The sequence below is a fragment of the Balaenoptera musculus genome, chromosome 2 (assembly GCF_009873245.2).
Source record: "Balaenoptera musculus isolate JJ_BM4_2016_0621 chromosome 2, mBalMus1.pri.v3, whole genome shotgun sequence".
In the NCBI taxonomy this organism is placed as follows: domain Eukaryota; kingdom Metazoa; phylum Chordata; class Mammalia; order Artiodactyla; family Balaenopteridae; genus Balaenoptera; species Balaenoptera musculus.
In genome coordinates this window covers 555,396-578,344 of record NC_045786.1, presented here as the reverse complement: position 1 = coordinate 578,344, position 22,949 = coordinate 555,396, and the positions used below count along the sequence as shown (strand labels likewise).

At 36.7% G+C, this 22,949-nt stretch overlaps 1 protein-coding gene across 3 annotated transcripts in view; it reads left to right on the top strand.

Annotated features, from left to right (window-relative positions):
* ODAD2 (outer dynein arm docking complex subunit 2) overlaps positions 1-22,949 on the top strand; it is a 243,943-nt gene that overhangs the window by 40,072 nt on the left and 180,922 nt on the right. The window contains exon 3 of one of the 3 annotated variants that reach the window (XM_036841362.1): positions 18,562-18,702. The exons of the other annotated variants lie outside the window; for them this stretch is intronic. The gene's annotated coding sequence lies outside the window, so the exon portion shown is untranslated. The remainder of the gene's footprint in view (positions 1-18,561; positions 18,703-22,949) is intronic. 3 annotated transcript variants of the gene reach the window in all.

The window sequence follows — 22,949 nt, the reverse complement described above, 5'->3', positions numbered from 1 at the left end:
GAAAAAGGAAAATCAATGAAACAAAGTGCTGGTTCTTTGAAAGGATCAATGAAATGGACAAGTCTCTAACAAGACTGATAAAGATAAGAAGAGTCAAGACCCAAGTTACCAACATAAGGAATGAAATAGACATCATTACAGACCCTGCAGACATCAAAAGGGTAATAAAGGAACACTATGAATAACTTAATACACACAAATTTGATAAGCTAGGTGAAATGAACCAATTCTTTGAAAAACAAAAATGCAACTCATCAATTATGAAATAGAGTATCCCTTATAACTATCAAGAGGACGGAATTCAAAAATTTAAAACTCCCAAGAAAGAAATCTCCAGATTCAGATCATTTCACTGAAAAAGGATGTAAAACATTAACAACAATCTACACAATGTCATTGAAGAAACAGAAGAGGGAGGAATATCTGTCAATTCATTTTATTAAGCTATTATTACCTTGACACCAAAACCAGATAAAGACAAAAAAAGACCAAACTACAGACCAATATCTCTCATAAACATAATCACAAAAATCTTTAACAAAGTATTAGCATTTAGAATTCAGCAATACCTAAAAAGAATATACAGATAACCAAGTGGGGTTTACTTCAGGGATACAAGGTTGTTTGAATCTCAAAAATCTATCAATGTACCAGTACTTTAATAGGCTAATGTAGAAAAATCATATGATTATATCAACTAATGCAGAAAGAGTATTTGATAAAATTCCCCACTCATTCATGATAAAAAAAAAACTCTCAGACAAATAGGGAGGGGTACATCCTCCATTTAATAAAGAATATGTACAAAAAAATGTAGTTAACATCACATTTAATGACAAAAGACTGAATGCTTTCCTTTTAAGACCTAGAACAAGGCAAGGATATCTGCTCTGACAATTCTTATACAGCATAGTGCTGGCAATTCTATTCAGTGTAATAAGGCAAGAAAAGGAAATAAAAGATATAGAGATAGAAAAGGAAGACATAAATCTGTCCCTATTTGCAGATGAAATGACCATCTACATAGAAAATCCCAAAGATTCTACAAAAGAACTAGAACAACTAAGAGAATTCAACAAAGTCACAGGTTACAAAAGAAAGATGAAATATCATTTCTATATACTAGCAGTGAACATGTGAACACTAAAATTAAAAATCCAATGCTGTTATAATCACTTAAAATATTAGGTAGTTAGGTGTAAATCTGTCAAAACAAGTGCAGGACTTGTATGCCAAAAACTACACAATACTGATGAAAGAAATCAAAGATGACCTAAATAAATGGAGAAACATGCTTTGTTCATGGATTGCAAGACTCAGCATAGTAAAGATGTTAGTTATCCTCAAATTGATATGCAGGTTTAACGCAATTCCTTTCAAAATCCCAGCAAGATTTTTTGGTAGCTATAGACAAAATTATTGCAAAATTTATATGGAAGGTCAAGAAACTTAAATAACTATTTTTTTGAAAAAGAAGAATAAAGTATGAGGACTTATTCTACTTGATTTCGAAACTTACTTTATTGCTACAGTAATCAAGACTGTGTAGTAGTGATGGAAGAGTTGACACATAGATCCATGGTACAGAATAAAGAACTCAGAAATAGACTCACAAAAAATATGCTTAACTGATCAACTATACAAATAGAAAAAAGAAAAAAAGATTAAATGGTGACTAAACAACATGTTACTAAAAAAAAATGGGTCAGTGATGAAATCAAAGAGGAAATTTAAAAATACCTTGAGACAAATGACAATGAAAACAAAACCATACAAAATCTGAGATGTAAAAGCAGTCCTAAGAGGGAAGTTCATAGCGATACAGGCCTTCCTCAAAAAACAAGAAAAATTTCAAATAAACAACCTAACCTACCACCCAAAAGAATTAGAAACCTAAAGTCAGCAGAAAAAAGGAGATAATAAATATCAGAGAGGAAATAAATAAAATAGAGATTAAAAAGACAATAGAAAAAATCAATAACACCAAGAGCTGGTGTTTTAAAAGGATAAAACAACAAACCTCTGGCCAGGCTCACCAAGAAGGAAAGAGAGAGGACCCACATAAACAAAATAAGAAATGAAACAGGAGAAATAACAGCTGATACCACAGAAATACAAAAAATCATAAGAGAATACTATGAACAATTATATGCCAACAAATTGGACAACTTAGAAGAATGGACAAGATTCTAGAAACATATAGCTCACCAAAACTGAATCAAGAAGAAATATATAATTTGAACAGACTGATCACTAGAAGTGAAATAGAATCTGTAATAAAAAAAACCCCAAAACTCCCTATAAACAACAGTCCAGGACCAGATGCTTCACTGGGGAATTCTACCAAGCATACAAGTAAGAACTTAAACCAATCCTTCTCAACTCTTCCAAAAGATTGAAGAGGAAGCAACACTCCCAAAGTCATTCTATGAAACCACCATCACCCTGATACTAAAACCAGACAAAGACACTACCAAAAAAGAAAATTATAGGCCAATATCTTTGATGCATATAGATGCAAAAATCCTCAACAAAATATTAGTGAACCGAATCCAACAACACATAAAAAGGATCCAGTTGGATTCACCCCAGGGTCACAAAGATGGTTGAGCATACACAAATCAATAAATGTGATATACCACGTCAGCAAAAGAAAAGACAAAAAACACATGATCATATCAATAGATGCAGAAAAATCATTCGACAAAATTCAACATCCATTCATGATAAAAAAAACTCTTGCCAAGGTGGGTATAGAGGGAACATATCTCAGCCCAATAAAAGCTATTTATGACAAACCCACAGCCAACAAAATACTCAATGGTGAAAAGCTGAAAGCCTTTCCCCTAAAATCTGGAACAAGACAAGGATGCCCACTCTCACCACTTCTATTCAACATAGTATTGGAAGTCCTAGCCACAGCAATCAGAGAAGAGAAAAATAAAAACAAAAAGTGTCCAAGTTAGAAGGGAAGAGGTAAAATTGTCATTATATGCAAATGACACTTTACTATATATAGAAAACCCTGAAGACTCCACACAGAAACTATTAGAACTGATAAACAAATTCAGCAAGGTAGCAGGATACAAGATTAACATACAGAAATCTGTTGCATTTCTTCACACTAACAATGAAATACCAGAAAGAGAAAGTTGAAAAAAAAAATTAAAAGTGCATCAAAAATAAATAAAACACCAAGGAATAACCTGACCAAGGAGGTGAAAGACTTATACACTGAGAACTATAAAACATTGATAAAAGAAACTGAAGAAGATTCAAAGAAATGGAAAAATATCTCATGCTCTTGTTTTGGAAGAATTAATATTGCCAAAATGGCCATACTACCCAAAGCAATCTAAAGATTTAGCGTGATCCCTATCAAATTACCCATGACATTTTTCATGGAACTAGAACAAATAATCCTAAAATTTATATGGAACCACAAAGGACCCAGAGTTGACAAAGAAATTCTGAGGAAAAAAACAAAGCTGGAGGCATAACCCTCCCAGACTTCAGACAACACTGCAAAGCTACAGTAGTCAAAACAGCATGCTACTGGCACAAAAACAGACATGTAGATCAATGGAACAGAGCAGAGAGCCCAGAAATAAACCCACACACCTATGGTCAATTAATCTTCAATAAAGGAGGCAAGAATATACAATGGAGAAAAGACAGTCTCTTCAGCAAGTGTTGTTGGTAAAGCTGGACAGCCACATGTAAATCAATGAAGTTAGAAAACTCCCTCACACCATACATGAAAATAAACTCAAATGGCTTAAAGACTTTATAAATATAAGACATGACACCATGAAACTCCTAGATGAGAGCATAGGCAAAACATTCCCTGATGTAAATTGTAGCAATGTTTTCTTAGGTCAATCTCCCAAGGCAAAAGAAATAGAAGCAAAAATAAACAAATGAGACCTAATCAAACTTATAAGCTTTTGCAGAGCAAAGGAAACCATAAACAAAACAAAAAGACAACATACAGAATGGGAGAAAATATTTGCAAATGATACAATCAACAAGGGCTTAATTTCCAAAATATACAAATAGCTCATACAACTCAATATCAAAAAAACACAAAAAACCCAATCAAAAAATGGGCAGAAGACCTAAATAGACATTTCTGCAAAGAAGCCAACAGGCACATGAAAAGATGTTCAACATCACTAATTATTAGAGAAATGCAAATCAAAACCACTATGAGGTATCATCTCACACAAGTCAGAATGGCCATCATCAAAAAGCCTACAAATAATAAATGCTGGAGAGGGTGTGGAAAAAGAGAACCCTCCTACACTGTTGGTGGGAATGTAAATTGATACAGCCACTATGGAGAACAGTATGGAGGTTCCTTGAAAAACTAAAAATAGTGTTACAATATGATCCAGCAATCCCATTCCTGGGCATATATCTGGAAAATACAAAAACTCTAATTCAAAAAGATACATTCACCCCAGTGTTCATAGTACCACTATTTACAATGACCAAGACATGGAAGCAACCTAAGTGTCCACTGACAAATGAATGGATAAAGAAGATGTGTGTGTGCACACACACACACACAATGGAATATTATTCATAAAAAAGAATTAAATGTTGTCATTTACAGCAACATGGATGGACCTAGAGATTATCACACTAAGTGAAGTAAGTCAGACAAAGAAAAGCAAATATCATATGATATCACTTATATGTGAAATCTAAAAAAATAATATTAATGAACTTATGTACAAGACAGAAATAGACTCATAGACATAGAAAATAAACTTATGGTTACCAAAGGGGAAAGTGGGGGGAGGGGATAAATTAGGAGTACAGTATGGGATTAACAGATATAAACTACTATATACAAAGTAGATAAACAGCAAGTGCCTACTGTATAGCACAGGGAATTATATTCAATATAATAATGTACAATGGAAAATAATCTGAAAAAGAATATGTATATCAGTTTGCTGTACACCTGAAACTAACACAACATTGTAAATCAACTATACTTCAATGAAAAAAAAAAGAGCATTTCAGTTTTAGCTTCTGTCTCTGAAATCCATCCTTTCATTCATAACTTAAGCAAGTAACAGCAGAATAAAAAAGATACAAGCAAATTTTCTGAACTGTACAGAGAAAATTAATTCTCCTTCCTATGCATGATTATACATACAACCTAGAGAGGAATATGCCAGTTACTAATTTTGACTTCTGTTTCACCATAATAAAGCTACAATCAGTCTAGGTAAACACTACTGAGCAAAAGGGAGGAACGCAAAATTCTCTTCAAAAATGTGATAAAATTTTAAAAAGTGGTAAGATTAGCAAGTCTGAATAATTCAGCTTAACAAATGAGCCCTGATTCCATCATTCCAGCTGCACATAGGTCATTTCTTCTTGGATAACATATTATCATCATCAGATTCAACAGGTCCCAATCTAAACTGAGCAATTCCAAAATAATTCTTTTAAATGCTCCCTTGATACTGCCAATGGCACCAGTTAGGTTTAATGTATTAAAAGAAATTTGACATAGACACAGTAGATACAGAGAACAGGATAGTGGTTACCAAAGGTGAAGGGGTGGGTGAAATGGGTAAAGGGGATCAACTGTGTGGTGAGTTTCCATATAGAAGGAAACTAAATTTTTGGTGGTAAGCATGTTGTATTGTAGGGTATACAGAAGTAGAAATATAATGTTGTACATATGAAACTTAGATAATGTTATAAATCAATGCTCTATAAAAAACAAATTAAAAAAATAAATTGTCCTTTCCAAAAAAAAAAAGTATGCTCAACTGATTTTTGAGGAAGCTGCAAAAGCAATTCCATTGAGGAGAGATAGCATTTCAACAATTGGTGCTTGAGCAATAGGACATCCATAGGCCAGGAAAAAAGACCTTGACCTAAGTCTTACACCTTATACAAAAATTGGTTCAAAATAGATCACAGTCCCTAATGTAAAACATGAAACTACACATAGTTTTAGGGAAAAAAAAGAGATAATCTTCATCTCTGAGGAGTTCTTAGATTTGATACCAAAACCTTGATCCCCAAAAGAAAAAATGGACAAATTGAACTTATTCAAAAATTTTAAAGTCTTTGCTCTGTGTAAGACCCTGTTAAGATGTTTTAAAAAGTTACAGAGTGGGAGAAGATATTTGCAAGCCACGTATATTATAAATGACTAGTCTTGAATATATAAAGAATTCTCAAACTCAACAGTAAAAAACCAACCTATAACACCAAAGGCACAGTTTATGGAAAATGTAGTTCATAAAGTAGAATTAATTAAATTAAAAACTTCTGCAGTGCAAAAGATACTTTCAAGAGAATGAGAAGACAAGCCACAGAATGGGAGAAAATATTTACAAAAGACATACCTGGTAATGGACTGTTATCTAAACTATGCAAGAAACTCTTAAAAATAAGAAAATAAACCACCTTATTGAAAAATAGCCAAAAGACCTGGACACCTCAGCAAAGAAGATCACAGATGGCAAATAATTGTATGAAAAGATGCTCAACATCATATGTCATTAAGGAAATGGAAATTAACATCACAATGAGATATCCTTCAGTAGGTGAATGGATAAACAAACAATTCCACTAAAAGAAATACACTAAAAAGACAAAAAAAAAAGAACAAAATATATTAAAAGAAAGAACACGGAAATTAAAATAGTATACTAGAAAATAGTCATTTAACACAAAAGAAGGTACTAATAGAGAAACAGAGAAATAAAAATGACTAAGACATACAAAAGAAAAATAGCAAAATGGCAGATGTAAATCCTACCTTAGCCAACCAGTGTATTTCAGCCGCCTGCCACAGTGATTGGTTTAGCAATGGATACACGATCCAGATGGGTCCAATATGAGGTTAGCCTAGTCAGTGATTAGGGAATCAGTCTCCTGCTGGACAAGAAAAAGGATGACTGAGTTGATGCTGGCCTTCAGTATGAGTGGAGCCAAACTATGGATGTTGCTGACATAAGGAAAATGCAGAACAGATAGGGAAAAAGAAACTGATTCTTGGCTGACATTGTTGGGTTGGCAGGGGTCCCACTGTTAGGACATAAGGTACTTCTGGGTGGATGAACTGGAAAAGTCCAGCCTGCAGGAGATGGCTTTGCTATTAGAGGTTCCTTTGTGTGAATAAAATGGCACCCCTTCCTCCAGGTAGACCCAGATCCATGTCTGGGCATATGGATGGTGAGCTGGATCCAGCTCCCACTTGCCCCCTTGCCCAGGCACCTCTGAGCAATGCACAATCTACACAAATATACACTGGATCTCTGAGCCTTGCCTAAAACCTGCTCTTCCTCTGAAGTTTGAGCCAATATATTTTCTTTGTCGATTAAGCCAGTTTAAGTCTTTTCTAGTATTTTTACAATGCATACAGAATTTATTAACATAAAATGAGGTGTTACAAAGAGAAGATTTAAAAATGTGGAACTGTGTGAGCTGAGAAGGTAGGCTGGAGGCTAACAAGGATAATCATACAGATCCCAAGCAGGGAAGTTGGACACCTTTGTCTGTAGCAGCAAAGAGTGGGTTAAAATATTTCCTACTGTGCTTTGGGACTCTGAGTACATTTCTACCAACGCTGTGACATTGACATCTGGTAGGAAAAAAATCAGGATTTTGGAGATTTTGAATATATATTGTGACCTTGAGTTAGGTCTTATGTGAGCAGTACAAGCACACTTAGGCTGCAGGTGGCTTTTCTGAAAGCAGAAAGGGAGTGTAATGCAGTTGCTGTCTTAACTAGCATCTGCTGAATTGATTGCTTGGCCACTTGATATGCTCCATTCTCCTGTAAAACATCTTGACTGAAGCCCATGGTCCTCAGAATGTTCGTGGGTATGGGTGTTGCCCTTAACCCACCAAGCACACCTGTGCCCACCAACTGAGTTTTATGGCCACCCAACTTACTTGTGTCTTTTCCTAAATATATTTATGCCAGTTATGTTTATTGTAACATAATAATTTAGTAAGTAATAAAGAATTACAGAAACCAATGAACTATGAGTATGACAGTAGAGGGTTTTTTTTTCCCCTAGGAAAACTAGATTAAATGCTTTGGAAAGACTTGATAAAAGTCAACTGCTTAAAAATTGCTCTCAAACTATAAAAATTGGGGGAAATTGTAAAAATTTAAAAGGATTTTTCTCTCCTCTGCTTCACAAGTTCCTTTAAATTCTCACTCCACATTAAAAGAAAACAGAATAAAAGAAACTGTAAATCTTATGCTTCAGTGCATTACGTCTAAAGTTTAATGTGAGAAAAGACCCACACTTGAAGAAAAAGCCTTGGCCTCATACCAAACTACTGATGAATGGATGAATAACATAAAATGTTTATAATCTATTTGTATCCTTTTATGTTTCCTTTTGAATTTAAATTGACCGATAAGCAGTCCTTACCACAATGGTTAAGAGGTTTCCATGGTCTGGCTTTGCTAAGAGATACTTTTCTAGGGAACTGGCTGTCTATGGTGTCTGGGGGGCCCAAACATTTGGAGCCTCTCAAGGCTGGAAGAGCTAATTCTCCTTCACAAGCTGAGGTGGTGCCAGAGAAAGCAGGAAGGCGGGAACTTCTCAGAATTATGAGTAAGCTTAGTCCTGACCCCTCCCACTCCCGTGTCCATTTCAAACACCTTAAGTTATGCAGTAGCGGCCGGATGAATGGGAAGGAAACAGTAAATTTTTAAGGAAACCGTACTTCCCAAGAAGCCCAAGCCTGGCCGGTAACTGTTGGTGGCCTGAAGGTCTTGTGTCGAGGGAAGAGGTCTTTTCTCTCCTCGCGGACAGGCCGCTGGCTGTCCTCCAACGGCCATGAGCCAACGGTGAGGAAGGCATGGGCCTGGGGATGTCACTGGGCCGCAGATCCAGACTCGCCTGAAGGTCACCTTGACTCGTCTTTTTCCAAATTATATGAGTCAATGGATTTCCTTTACTGTTGGGATTTAGTTTTCGGTTTGTTCCCAAGAGCAGTTTTTGGCTGAGGGCATGGACGAGGCAGTGTCTGCAAGTGGATTCAAGCGTTCTACCAGATAAAGTGCGTTCTATCTCCTCTGGAGGAATTTTGGGAAATGCAAGGCCTTTTTTGGTTTGTTTTTTTGGGGTTTTTTTCTCCCCCCCCCCCCAGCTAGTGACATTTCCAGCGATGTTTTAATGCCCCATTGATCTCTTAGCGTCTCTCACTGGTTGGTGTCACGGACAGCTGCTCAGCTGGGCTTCCACTTAACCTGCCTCTGGTGTGCTTGTAAAGTGTGCTCTGCCCAAAGGTCAGTGGATGAATTACAGCAGGACACCCAGAATACAAGCCAAATGAGCCCTTTAAAAAACGTGCACGGCCAAACTGAAATATTACTTTAAGTAATGCAGCAGAGAAACACTGTCAGGACACAAGGAGCAGGCAGGGGTAAATCTGCTTGCTTTGAGCAAAGTGTCGCGCAGCAGGAGAGGGTCCCTGGTCATCCCAGCGCTGTGCACATCCCTCCCCGTGGGAAGTTCTCCCCTAAACATAAAGGAGGAAGCGTGTGCATCTGCTAACGCAGACAGCATTTGTGCTGGTCCTGGACCCGTTTGCCCTGGGATCTATCTGCTCCCCTGCACTGCGGGACAGATGAACCCTGTGAGCTAGTCCCCAGCTGGGACCGGCGGGGCGAACACTAGCGGGAGGTCGGGGAGGAAGGAGGGAGAAGCCAGTATCTCTCCTGCTCCCTTCTGACCCTGGGAACATCTGATGCAATGGTGGGCCGCGTCCAGCTCCCCTCCGGTTCCCCGTGACCTTTTTGCATCCTCACTCTGGCCCAGGGATGGTGGTGGCTTCCTGCTAGGGTTAACCTTGGGGTGTCTCTCTGTCTGCTGTTGGGCATTTCAGCTCTGCCTTCCCCTGGGTAACCAGTTTCCTGCATCAGGCTCTCTGTTTTAAATACTCAAGTGATTTCCTTGAGGAGGTCCTGACTGATATAGTATATAACTCAAAGCCTTAGGCCAGAGGTTCAGAAGGATGGGTCCAAAATATACTGTCATATTGCTCTTCTACATCTGAAGGCTTTTAGTCTATTTGTTACACATTTATTAAGTGCTCATGTTTTTTTTCCCCCTGCATTCTCAACATTTCTTCTATTTATGACTGAAAGTTACACTTCAGCTTATAAATGGACTTTCTTGTTTTCTAGTTATTACATCTTGGCTTAATACTTTCCAAACACTGTTTTATTATGTTCCACACTTAAAAAGCCACCTGGAGAGTCTCCCTTTCTAGTCTTTTTGTTAAACTATCTTTAAGCCCCCTTGCATGTTTTTGTAATGTGTAACGCAGACTCTGTTACAACAGAAAAGTTTCAAAAGACTTGTGCAGCTGGGAACTTTTTGATGATTTCATTTTATAAGTCCTTTGGAATGAACGTGGGCATTAAAAGGCACAATGAATACAATATCAGTTTAACAAGATTTGAGTGGCCTTATTTTTACGGAGAAGTTAACGTTTCTAGACATTGCGATTCCACCAGTGACTTTCTCTCTGTTTAAAAAATGGAATTTAGCAGACATATAAAATGGAAAAAAATAGAAGAGTTGTCATAAATCTTTTTTACTAAAGTGTTTTGTGATTGCTTCACAAAGAAACGAGATGAGAACGTCCAGGTGCTATTTGTTAAAGTCTAGGGTTGATGTTTCAGCATCTCAAAGGGATATAATGAAAGAAACTAAAGAACGTAGGTCATATGTGATGGTAACTCACCAGAAAAATCAGGTCCATCTGGCTTCTCCCCAAGAAACAGGAATCCATGAGGCCAGAGCAGTGCAAAGTGCACAGTGTGGCCGAATTCACCAGACACTCCCGTGGGGCAGGTCTCAGCCTGCCCCCGTCCTGGCCAAGGTCCTGCCCCGTGTGGGTCATAGCAGGACAACCTGCGGGCAGCTGTGGAGGTGGGATCTGCTGGCTTCTGTGACTACCTGCTGTGGTGGTCGCCTCAGCCACTTGCACCACTAACGCCATCTCCCGAAGGAAGATCACGTGGCCACAGCACGTGGGCCGGAAAGGTTAGCAAGACCTCTCAGGCCTCGCTCCCCTCTCTGCAGTCTGTATGCTGATAAAGGCCAAGAGACTTCATTGCTGGGCCAGCTGTCCTCCTCCATAGTCTTGTTTTTTCTTTTTACGGTCTTTGGTTTAGTAGATAGCTTGCACTTTACCCTCTGAAAAATACTTAAAGATTATTTAGTATCTTGACTTAAAAGAAAAAACAATATATTTTGAGAGCTTTCTAGATTAGTATGATCTCGTTCACTCTTTTAAAATAGCCGTGTAATAGTCCCTCCCATGGATATACTGTATTTGTTTAAACCAGTACCATATCAGTGGATGCTTCAGATATTTCCAGTTTTTTGCTATGACAAACACTGTTGCAGTAAACATCCATGTACATTTTCCACTGGTGAACTTTCTTGACGAATTCCATAGGATGATTTCTAACTGGGGGATTTTAGGCCAAAAGGTACGTATATTTTGCATTTTCAGAGAGATTGCTGTATTCTCTTCTTGGAAAAATCATGCCAGTTTACACTCATAGAAACATAATGAGGGGGGTTCCTGGTGACTGCAAAATCCTTTTGTTTTCTGAGCACCTTGATGGGATGGGTTTCATAAGCAAATGTAGAGGCAGAAGGTAAGGCATAGTTAAACCTTCCTAGATAATTTCAAGAGAAAGAAACTTGACGGGGAAGGCGTGGCATTCTGGAGGCCAAAGGCTGAGCAGTAAGGTGGCAGGGATTTGGTGCTGTGAAGAGGGAAGGAAGGAAGAAGAGCCCTCCTGGTACTAAAGCACAGAAGGGATTCTGGAGAAGAGTATTCAAAGGGACTTGCAAATTCTGACGTGGGATGAGCGGTGAACGGCTCTTTTCCTTTCCTACCAAATTGCCAAAACACTGCACATTGATCACTACGTATCTTTTTGAGTAAAGTCTTTCGGGGTGTTCGATAAAGAAGACAAGGGAGCTTTGAATTACAGTAGTATCACCACGTTGCAGAGCATTTGGAAAGTCAAGACAAAGGCAAGCAAAACACCGTGGCTCTATAACCCTAGCATAACCACTATTACAATTTTAGTGGATTGCTGGCCTCCCATTTTTTTTCATATGCATTTTTTACATAGTTGCAATCATACTTTACATATAATTTTTGTATCCTGTTTTGTGAATTTAATATTAATGTGTGTGTGTGTACTTATAAACAAAATAGCAAGATGGAGAAACAAACCTTTTACATTCTTATTTTTCACTTTCATTTGAAAGTTTTGTTGTGGTCAGAAGTAATCATAGACATATGTATGTAGTGAATGTTTGGGATTCTATTCTCAGGGCTGAAAGTTCAGTGCACATGTTAAACGGATGTGTTTGGAGACCAAAAATACGACAATAAGTAAGTTGTTGAGGGCTGTTGATGTCACTTTCTGGTTTTAAATACAGAAAATGGTATTGACTGAAACATCTACTCCTTCAACTTTTGCAGATGTAAGCATTTTGTTAGTATTTTGGTTCTAGATCAGATTGAATTAATTTTTAATAGACAATTGAAAGTTAATTCAATTGGTTGTATATGCCAGCTTGAAAATGGAAGACTACAACATTTTCTCCCCAAGGTAGTGTTTTCCCAAAATGTAGTTTTACTTATTGATTTTCATGCCTTGTTGAACTTTGCATGTACTGATTTAAGTACAGACCTAAGTTAATTAAATATTTTTGTAAAGCAAAATGTAGAATTGACAAGATTCTTTGCTTACACATTGCCAAATAATACACAAATTATGGTATTTAGTTTGTAAACAGTCATAGAAGTTGCTTCTAATAAATATTTAGCATAGACCATGAAAAGATTTTAAAAAGAAAAGTATATGATTGTCTTCATGATATGTAAATAATAGTAAATAGTTATATATGCCAAACACAATACTTAATGTGACTGACACATTTATTGTTATAAAGTTTAGGCTCAGTTATACAAGCTAGCTTTCCAGTTTTACTAAGACTAGGACATATTTTCAAGACTCCTTAGGGTAGCTGAAGATTTCACCTTGGGGCAGATTACAAGGTAAGGCCCTCTTCTCTCTTCTTTCTGTGATAGTATCTCTCTGATACTGGGCTGGGGTAAAAGTGTAACCCATTGAATTCTGCCTACTCACCTTCCCTGTAATCTTGGTTGTACTGGTGTAATTCCAGAGGCCCAAGTTCCTACTTTTGATTTGACCTGATTCCTACACCAGAATTTCTGAATTCTTCTTCTGTTTGCTGTGTTGGCTCCCTTTTGATCTTGATGTCTTCTGCCCCTGGCTGATACACTACCCCTAAATCCAGAGAATTCCAGAAGTTGCTTGATAGTTTAGGTAGGTAACTTTGACTTGGATGCATCAGGTTCCAAATAGTCTGATTATAGCAATTATAAGGACCAGCATCTCTTACAACACAGCAGTTAAATATGCTTTCATTGAACTGAGGAAGTCCAAGGTTTATAGTTCTTATTAGTCAGTAACTTATTTTGAGAAAGCCAATTATGTGCAGTCATTTATTCTTTCAGGCCATTTTCATACTGAAGCATGGACGGCAATTCAGTATCATCCTCCCCTACCATCCTGTCTCCTTTTATTAATTCTGAATGGTCAAATGGATCTGAGTTTTAAAACATATATTTTAAACTTTTGTAATCTTAAATTATATGTTCTGAAAATAATAAATAAGACAGAATACTTGACTTTATTTAAATGCCAAAGAATGTTTAAAATGTTTAAATCAGATAGTCAGTGAAATACAAAATTTGATAAGACTTAGTCATCTTTTTAACCTTTGGATCAATCCTGAATCAGATGAATTTATATGTTTGCTCAGCATGTTTATCAGTAAGTTGCTTGGGAAAATTCTGAAAAATATAATTTCTAAGCCCTGATGATTCTTAACCAATTTTATTTCTTAACATATAGATTTTATTTTTAAGAAAATTTACACATTCCTCCTCTAAATACTTATCCAGTTTGAGTTGGTGAAGTCCTAAATGCTCCTGGTTTAAATGCACTATATAAACTATAAATTCAAAGCAGTTTAAAAAAATCTTTGATGTTATATCATTTCATATGATATGTATTCTATCATTAAGGAAAGCATTCCTATGGAAGAATAAAAAACTTTCTATAATTTTCAGTTTATTTCAATATGCAAAGTCAAATTTCTCTCCCATCATAAAAACCTATAAAAATTATCAGTAGCTGTAGTCAGTGTTTTATAATTGTCAGAAAATGGCTTTCCCAATAACTTTGCAAAAAATTCATAGCCCGAAAGAATTAACTGAAGAAGCCAAGTATGAGTTTCATAAGAAACAGAGATTTGAACAGTCATTAGAAATAGTAGACGTTTTCCAAAACAGTAAAATATGCATTAGTAAAACTTCAAATTCCAACAATGCTATAATCTCTCTCCAACAATAGTTGTTAAATATAAATATTACTGCTTTAGATAAATAATGAAGATGGAACCATCTGGTGAAAATTAGTTACATGCTAAACACTTGAAGTTAAAAAAAAAATTAGGGTCTCTGAAAATAAGTATATCTCTAGTAAAGCATTAGAAACCTGACTAGAAATAGCTCCCTAAGTATGACTATTAGTACATGAATCTCCAATAGTTTTTTAAAAGATTGAGGAGGCAATCAGATTAAATTTTCTCAACATTAAAATATACAATCACTACTCACTGATAGGCTCTTTTGCCTCAATTCAAATACCCACTCACTTCAACTAAAGCACTCACTTTAGGTAATGACCAGAAACAGGAAATGAAAAAATACAGATTCTAAAAGTAGTCACAAAGAGCACTATAACATTCATGGTGTAAAATTTGAGAATACCAAAGAACGGATGGAGGGGACTATCACCATGTACACTGTTCACAACAATTATTCACGGCATATCTTTGCCCCAAGAACAGTATCTATTAAGAAAACATTTCAATTCTAATTTATACTAGTTCATATTTACATTGTAAAAGTTATTCCTGGATCATATGTTTAAAAGAAAGATGTTAAAATTTGTAAGGTTCAAAGACTATCTACAAATAGGAAAATGACTCAGAAAAAATTATAAAAATGGGCAAAATAAATGAACAGCAATCATACAGAAGAGAAAAGCAAATGGTCAATAGAAGTAAGCAAATATGTTCAGCCTCATTAGTAGTAAGATATCAGCAGATTAAAACAATAATATTCTCCCATCAGATCAGCAAAATTTAAAGATTGATAACATCTAGTATTGTCAGGGGCATGGGTATATATTGGTGGGCTGTAAATTGATAGAATCTTTCTGGAAGGTCATGTGTAGTATGTATGAAACATTTTTAAAGTACACATTTTCTTTGCCATAGCAGTCCAACTTTCTGGAATGAATATATATACATATATTATAATGTATGTATTATATATATTTGAAATGAATACATTCAATATATATTATTGAATAATAATAAATATGAACATATATGATTAGAGGATAGACATATATATAAAATTAGAGATGATTAGGCAAGCATGTAAAGCTATGTATATAAAGATACACATTTTCAGTGATATCTACTTAAAAGTCAACAGTTGAAGGATTAAATAAATTATAATATAGCCTTATTATAGAATGCTATACAACATTAAAAAATAGTGAGTAGGTGAATTTGTCTAGATTGACAGACATTTCATGATATACTGTTAAATGAAAAATTGCAGATCAAATATATAAGATGATACCAGTAGTTTAAAGTAGTCTTAAACATATAGTACCCTAGGTATCTGGCAGAAGCAAAGGTCAATCTTCTGTGGTGGAAGCTTTTTTTCCCAGTTCCCAAAGAATTCCTTGAAAAACAAATTTCCAAGGGAAATGAGCAGCTCACAGCAAAAAACCATTCAACACACAGGGAAACAAGGTACCATGATTGTGAAGCAGCAAGAATACAAGACTTCAGATATTGTTATTATAAGAATATAAAATAATTATGTTTAGTATGTATAAAGAAATAAAAGTTTGAAAATCTGTACAGAGAATAAACTATATAAAATGACCAAATTTGAGCAAGAACCAAATAGAGCACCTGGAAATGAAAAACCTAATAACTGAAATGAACAAAATAAACCCTCAATGGATGGGCTTAACAGTAGATTAGACACAGCTGAGGAGAGAGTTAGTGATCTCAAAGACAAATAGTCATGAGGAAATTATCCAGAAGGTTGAACAGAAATGACATGCAATATATGGAAAAATAGGTAAAAAAATTTGTGGATAGAGTACATACGTGCCTAATTGGAGCTTCAGGAAGAAAAGAAAGAAGGGGAGCAGAGGTATTATGTGAGAATAAAATGGCTGAGAATTTTCCAGAACTGTTGAAAAGTATCTTCTGTCAGATTCAAGGGCACAGCGAAAATCAGGCAGATAAATACGAAGGAAACCCACAACTAGAAAAATCATAGTGAAAGTGTAGAGCACCAAAGAAAAGAGAAGATCTTTAAAGCAGTTGTACTATCTACAAAGGAGTAACAAACAGACAGCTGCTTTCTTGATGGCAAAAAGGAAGCCAGGAGACTGTGAAGTGATACATTCAATGTACAAAGGGAAAACTATTTTTAACCTAGACCTCTATTCTTAGAAAAAAGTATCTTTTCTGCATGAAGCCAAACTGGTGATCTTCTCAGGCCATCAAAAACTGAGGGGTATTTGCCATTAGTAGACCTTCACTAAGGGAAAATCTAAAGAGTGTAAAAGAGAGAGAAGGAAAGTGATCTCAGATTCAAAGTCTGAGATACAGGGACTTCCCTGGTGGTCCAGTGGGTAAGACGCTGAGCTTCCAATGCAGGGGGCCCAGGTTCGATCCCTGGTCAGGGAACTCGATCCCACCTGCTGCAACTAAGAGTTTGCAGGCCACAACTAAAAACAGATCCCGCGTGCCGCAACGAAGATCCGGCACAGCCAGATAAATAAATATTAAAAAAAAAAACAAACCAAAAGTCTGAGATACAAACACAAACGGAGAGAGATGTTCAATAATAGCTATGACAGAGTAATAGGATTTGGATTTAGGCTTCTGCCTGAAATACCTCCGACAACAATAAAATAAAGAGGTAGGAGTGAAGGATTAAAAGGGGGCCTGAGAAACCTTTTGGAGGTGACGATATATTCATTCTCCTGGCTGTAGTGATTGTTTCACATACGTTGAAACTTTTCAAACCGTACACTTTTAATATGTACAGTTTATTGTATGTCAATCATACCTCAGTGATTCTATTTTTAAAAGAAATGGAAAGCAGAGAAATCGGTAAATATATGCACAGAAACAAACAATATGAAATGATGACTGTATAAAGCAGCAATATCAAAGTTTTAAGGGGTTAAAGGAATTTAAACGCGTGAGCACAACAGCATGTTATCCCAGAAGGGACACAGCTCTGAGAGGGATGAGGGCTCAGCAGGTGAACAAAGACACTGATTAACTTGAGACTTTGATAAGTTAATGATGCCTGTTATTTTTGGGGAACAGTATCAGAGTGCACAACTTCCAAATAATAGTAGATAAAACAGAGTTAGAAAAAAAATTAATCAATTCAAATAGAAGGAAACAGAGGAGAGAAAAAGAATCATAGAAAAGATGGGACAAATGGAAAGCACAAAATAAGATTTCACATAATGTAAATAAATTAAATGCCTTCATCAAACACAAAGATTGTCAGACTATATTTTTATTTTTTTACTTTATTTTATTAAAAAAATTTTTATTTTATATCGGAGTATAGTTGATTAACAATGTTGTGTTAGTTTCAGGTGTACAGCGAAGTGATTCAGTTATACATATACATGTATCTATTCTTTTTCAAATTCTTTTCCCATTTAGGTTATTACAAATTATTGAGTAGGGTTCCACGTGCTATACAGTACATCCTTGGTGGTTATCTATTTTAAATATAGCAGTGTGTACATGTCAATCCCAAAGATTGTCAGATGTATTTTTTAAAAATCAGCTATATTCTGTTACAATGAACATATCTAAAATGTTAGTTTCCAGAAAAGTTGAAAGTAAAAGGATGGAAAAGATACCCCAGGAAAACACCAAACAGAAAGTTGGTGTACCTCTATTAAAATCAGAAAAAATATACTTTCAGGCAAAAATCATTACTAGAGAAAAACAGGTTAACTTTATAATGATAAAAGGGTTGGATCCTTAGAAAAGATAACAAGAGACTTCCCTGGTGGTTCAGTGGTTAATACTCCGTGCTTCTAGTGCGGGGGGTGCAGGTTCTATCCCTGGTCAAGGAACTAAGATCCCACATGCCACTCGGTGCAGCATGGCCAAAAAAATAATTTTTAATCTCTATGTACCTATTATGATAGCTTCAAAATGTAAAAAGCAAAAATGTTCCATATGATTAATTTTGGCCATTGAGATATAAGTAGAATTGTGGTACAGCAGTTTCCTTAAAAGTAAGCCAGTGCATGACCTTTGCCCCTTTTCATGCTTTCCTCCCTCCTGTTGGCAGGAATGTGGTCCTGATGTCTGGAGATGGAGCAGACCTTGGAAATGTGGGTCCTGCCCAGGGGAGGAGCAGCCTGGGTCCCTTAGGACTTTGTGGAGTTGAACCACTGCTGCAGACTCTTGTTGTAATACACTTCTGTCCTCTGTAAGTCACTGTTTTTGGAGTCTGTTTCTCACACCAGAACCTAATCTTAACTAATACAGAGTGAGTTTACAGAAACTAAGGAAGTAGACAATTTTGCAAAGGAGGGAGAAAAATCATCATGGCTTTCCTAATCCCAAAGAGCTCCTGTGATGTTACTATAACACTTAGGTAATCAATAAGACAGAAGAAAAAATAGTTTCCTCAAATGACAGCTGGCAATATATTGCATATGGTTTATTAATCTGTGCTTCTGCCTCTTTCAGCTGATTTGCCAGTTAGGAAGGAAACAGAAAATTAATTAGGTTCATTTAGACTTCTTTTTTTTTTTTTTTACCTTAAGAACTTAACGTTCATGGAAACTGCAAAATGTCCCATTTGTGCTTAAAATCCTCTATAGGAAATTTAATTGAGTAAATGCAATATCTCTCAGAGAGAATGCACACATTCTAATTTCTGTTCTATGATATCTGATTACAATCTGCTTGCGATCCCTAGAGTCTAGTTTTGTTCCTGCTGCTATTGCTGCTGCTGTTGTTTTCTAATCCAGTGACAAAACCCAGAGCAGAATTGCTCAAGCCCAAACACTTGCCAGGTAATATTACAGGGATGAGAATATGAATCACCGAGAAAGACAAAGGAAGATTTCAATATGGAAAACCAATGCCAGTGGCCTCAATAAATGCTCTTCAGGACCCCAACGCTGAAAGCTAATAAGTTCTGGCACATTGTGATCGGTGCAAATCCACACTGGAGCGTATTGGAGGGTGTGACCTAAGACTGCAAAGGGCAGAGGAATATGGGGCACGAGACGCTCCATCAATGAACCAAGTGAGTGGTTTCCAAACTGGGAACACATGAACTCTTGCCAAAGGGTCTGTGGGTGTAGACGCTTTATAGGAAATCAATTTCCAGATTCCAAATTGTTTCTGAAATTTATGTATCTAAAAACGTTCCTATGCACTAAGCCTCAGCCCGGTTTTCTCATCCTACCTTTTTACAATCATCCTTCTTCCACTTTACAAGCCTCCGAGATATACTCCAGTCACCAAAGAAGACAAATCATCTCACCGTAAAACCCTAATTTATTTATTTTCTTACAAAAATCACACTGAATGGTAGAACTAATTTTCATCGCAAATAATGGTATCCATCATTCCATTATTCAAAAAGGATAATGCTCTTGGCTTCTATATCTTTAATAATATTACAGAGTTGAAGGGCAAAAGACGACTAGTCACCCAAACAATGCTTCTTTTCTCAAAATAAGTAATATCCTCCTTAAGCCATGTTCTCATTTGGTAGAGACACATGATTTACTAGGCATCTGGAAGCCATTCTTTTAAGACGTCTTCACTGTTTCCTTTGGTGTTTTTGGGAGACATCACCCGGATATTATTAATCCTCAGTTTGTTTTTCCAAAATATCAAGTCTCACATTAAATCCTTTATTCTCCATGAGGATTTCTGGAGTAATCACTTCTTGGCTAGACTACACATTTTCTATATCAAATAACTTTCCCTGCATTCCAGTGTATTTGCCCTGAGTTTCTACTTTTAAAAAAATCCAGAACAGGGACCAAGTGCTACTTGACATAAAATGGGGTTAAACACTTTTTTATGGTATTCTGTCTTCTTACTTAGATAGAGAGTTTAGAACAAAAAAGAGAGACTTTGAATAAAATAATTTATAAAAAGATTTTTTAAAGACTCAGAATAATTGCATAAAAATAAGCAAATCAGAACACTTAACTAGGCTATTGATCCTAGATATTCTTTTTTTTTTTAACTTACGATTACAATGTGTTTAAATTATTTGCAAACAACCTTAGATATTCCTGCTGGAGGACAGAGAATATGATAAGGTGACAGAACCACCATGATAACGTACTGGGAATGAAGACCAAAATTAGAACCCACTTGATGAATGATACATGAAGAAGGGTGCTTCAGTAGATTATTAGTTCCAGTGATTTCTTCACTCTGTTGAAGTGGTGTCAGATTATCCACACCCTTGCCATGATTTCATGGTGGGCAAATAATAGCTCCCAACCTTTGGCTTTGAGCTTGGCCATGTGACTTTTTGGGTCCATGGGATGTCAGTTGACATGATGCTATCAGAGGCTTGGAATGTCCATGAAAGTGACTCACCACAACAAGTACATCCCACAGGTAGCCACTGCCCCTGAGCCTGAGTTCCAGAACAAGGCCTGGAACCAAGCCCAGAAGCAGAGCCTGAAGCAGAGCACTTACTCAGGGCTCGCCTAGGTGAGCCAAGCTACAAGAACTGCAACTGACCTGAAGGTCTGTGAGTACAGATCCACGTGTACCACTGAGTTTGGGGCTCTGTGTCATGCAGCATTCTTGGAGCACTAGCTACTTGTCACAGAAGCTTTGCCCTCTCCAATGTCTGAGTTCATCAGGACTGGGTCTCTTAAGTCTGTGTATGACTAGCCAGGCCTGGATGATGGAGCACAGTCTTTCCACAAGGTGGTTGGCCCTGGTTTTTCTTGAGAAGTTGATTGGATCCTGGTTTTTTTTTCTTTTCTTAAAAATCACAGTGATGGGCAAGACTCTTGCTTGTCTTTGGTATTGCTCAACATTTCCAAATTTCTAAATGACATGCTTAAACTGCTATGGCTTGGTTTTTCTTTTTAGAGATTATTGTTGACTCTTTACTCTGGAAGTAGAGGGTATAATTCTGTTGCCACCACTCCTGCCGCATGCTACCCATACACGTCCCCTCTTCCAACACCTATCTATTTGCCTGGTAGAACTCTCAAATGTCAGCACCTGTATATCTTTGCATTCATGCTGGTCAGTGTCAGATCTTCTGCCTGAAGATGGAAGTCAGGTTGCCAGTGCGAGGAAGGGTCCAGGAGAGGGGGCGGCGGGGACGGTCAGCATTCCGGGAGCCCATGTTTACTTAGTTCCATGATTTCCGTACAGTGTTTTCAGCTGCTCCTGGTGCCCTGACTGATAAACCTCTCTGTCGGGGAAAAGGTTTATAAGTCCAGCTCCTCCTTGAACAAGGCTTTCAAGCTCTTTTCCTGTTTTCAGTCTACTCTGCACCTTTAGAGATGCCTCCAAGTTCTGAGTCTTTCCAGGGTCTATTTTTCTGCAAATGTTTTATTTTTATTGGCTTTGATCCCTTCAAGCTTTTAGGTTTCAGCTTTCTTCTCTCGGCTAAGCCATTTCAACCCTTCTGTTTTCTATTACCCACATTTTGTTGACATGTTTCACCCATTTCATCTTCCCTCCCATTCTCTTTCCCCACTGTCATTTTAGTGATGTAGCATACAGGTTTAATGAACCCTGTAGGCCAGTTTTTATCATTTCTATAGGTGTGGCTCAAACTGATAAGAGAATGTACCTCTATGGGTTTATTTTTTATTTTTTCATTTATACAGAAATGAAGCACACAACATGCCTGCCTTAGTCCCCCCCAAATTCAGTTTGAGATTCTGTCATTTTGATTATCTTCTCCCTCAAATTTTCCAATCAAAAGGCCAATCAATTGCACTACATGTATATACGAGATAAAGATCCGAGAAAACACTTCTGTGTTTCCTTCAAGTCAAAATGTTTAAGGCAATCCTACACCACTTTTACTTTAGAATCAAAATCATTTTGATTAATGCATATGAAATGACCTTTGATATTTGATATATGGCCTAATTTTGAATAATCTGTACATATATAAATTACTCATATGTTCTATGTCTATTGTTTCTTACACAGTCCTAATCATTTACTGTAGGAACACAGGCTCATTGTAACACATCTGAAGATAAGGAGGTATATAAATAAAAACACTAATAATTCTTCCCCATCCATTCACTTTCTAAGGCAATGTATATTATTGATTTGCTCTGAAATCATCTACAATTTGTACATATACCTAAGAAATAGTATGTTAAAATTGTTTCACTAATTCAAGACGTTGGGATTCAAGATACAGTAGACAGTTTATTCCAGAGTAAGGCACTAGGCTGAGATGTAAAATTGTAAAGGTTATAACTGGAAAGTCAATTTCCTGACTCACCCATATTGAAGTTATAGAAGGGAAATGAGTGGATTTCCAGGGAAGAGCTTTTTTCTACTCACCTGCCCCCCAACCTCAGTTCAGAAGTAAGGAAGAAGAAGGACTTTAAGGAGACTACTCAGAGAGCTTAATATGTGTCCTTTATCCTGTGCAGTTGTGAGGAGGGGAGGAGGTGGTGGGCGAGCCTGGGGGGCGAGAGACAGGCA